This window comes from Plasmodium inui (assembly GCF_000524495.1).
Source record: "Plasmodium inui San Antonio 1 unplaced genomic scaffold supercont1.43, whole genome shotgun sequence".
Classification (NCBI taxonomy): Eukaryota; Apicomplexa; class Aconoidasida; order Haemosporida; family Plasmodiidae; genus Plasmodium; species Plasmodium inui.
In genome coordinates this window covers 58526-60441 of record NW_008481877.1, presented here as the reverse complement: position 1 = coordinate 60441, position 1916 = coordinate 58526, and positions in this window count along the sequence as shown.

Sequence of the window (1916 nt, the reverse complement as noted above, 5' to 3'; positions counted from 1 at the left end):
TTTTCCTCCTCACACAACACTTTAATACATAGAATATTACCCTTGACAGAAGCTTATCCTCTAAACAGTTGTTGTAAGGCTAATTCTTACAGTTAATACAAATATACCGGAGGCATCTCGTATTTTCTATATATCTGTAACGCTTAGTGATTGGAATCCCTCCAAGAATACCGCTGAATCCACTGTATCATCTTTCACTAAATATCTCTTTTTAAATTATGGTGCCTCCTGCTTTAAATCTTGACGACTCCACAATAGGGACTTCCCGGATTTTCCTACTGTTTAGGCAGTGATACTCTAGAGAAATGTCTCCTTCTCACATACTTAATAATGGTCGTGAAAAATGTATACCTTATATATTAGTCTTCCACGGAAGTGTATATCATCCGCCTCATTCTATTCTTCAAATAATAGTACTTGTTGTCCTAACTTCTCCTTATAAACGTATCCCATTCATAGAACCTGCACGATTATGTTCCTGATATCATGGTTCCCCATCGAGATGTCTTATCTTCAGCCAATAATAATCTCCAAATAAAAAAACTGTAAGATATGAATCTCGTGCAGAATAATATTCAAGAGACAGGTATACAGTACACAAAATAATACTGGAGGTATAGACGCATGGTTCATATAATATTGCTGTATGCTAACTGTACATTCCACAGGCCCGTAGTCCTGGGGGGAGCGATAGTTTTTAAATAATACTACACATAAATCATTATTCCTCAATTAGTCACGTTCTCCAATTAGTGGTATCTAAAACGCTATGTTATTAGGCCTTCACATAAAAGCATTCCTGCGACACTGTACATTACAGGCAACATTTCCGCTATAATCCTTGCATTGTCCATATGCTAGTATTTCTGTTTCTATTGTATTACTCCGGCAATAATACATTCGACAGAACTATAGCGCTTGTACCTGCGCGTGATTAATGGCTTGCTCTTTTCTTTAGAATGTACCCCTCAATTCTTCACATAATACTATTTCATAGAGATCTACACTCATCAATGACTGGTGTCGCCCAAAGAATAGGAACCGAAAGTTGGAACACATAGCCCGCAATTCACACACTTTTCCATTTTCGATGGGCATATTGTAGGAAAATCCTTATCTTTCAAAGGACGGTTTTTGAGAATATCTGTCTCCCTCATACTATACTGTATTTTGAATATCATTGCACTCCACAGAATGCCACTTCTCATTTTCTCTTCTCTCTACATATCACATGAGTGCAGGGACAATAATTTCTTTCAAATGAATGTGTTACTAGGTGTTTGTTAGTTCCAAAAGATTTGCCTCTCCCTACAATAACACCATAACCCGTAGACACATACAATAGTATTGTTCAAATAGCTGTACTTTCTATCACCATTGACACTTTAGACACATGTGTACTGTTTATATCATCATACTTTTCCTATAATAATACACCCAGTATATTCCTCTACTCCTTACAATGGTGTCATTTATACATTACCATCCTTGCCAGGGACGACGGATAAGGATAACGATACGGCATGCATGTTCATACACTTTAAATCATAGTACTCCTTGTACAGTAGTATTCATTCTACAACGTTATCCCTAATATATCAATACTCCGCAAACATTCCCACTATTCACATAATAGTACTCTGGGAATGTTACCAGTGGGAGCGAATAAGTAATTCTTAGACAATACTCCTTCACGCACATGTGTACACCTCCTGCAATGGTACTCTCTCAATCCTGCACTTTCACACATTATAGGGCTGTTAATATAATAACACTCCGGGGAGTGCTATGAATTCCGGAATAGGGTGCTTTGCCTATAATAGAAGCCTAAACAGTAGGCCATGATATTCCACCTCTTTTAATAATTGTGCATGGGGGGTATCCAGAATCCAACCACAATTGTGCACTCCAAGACA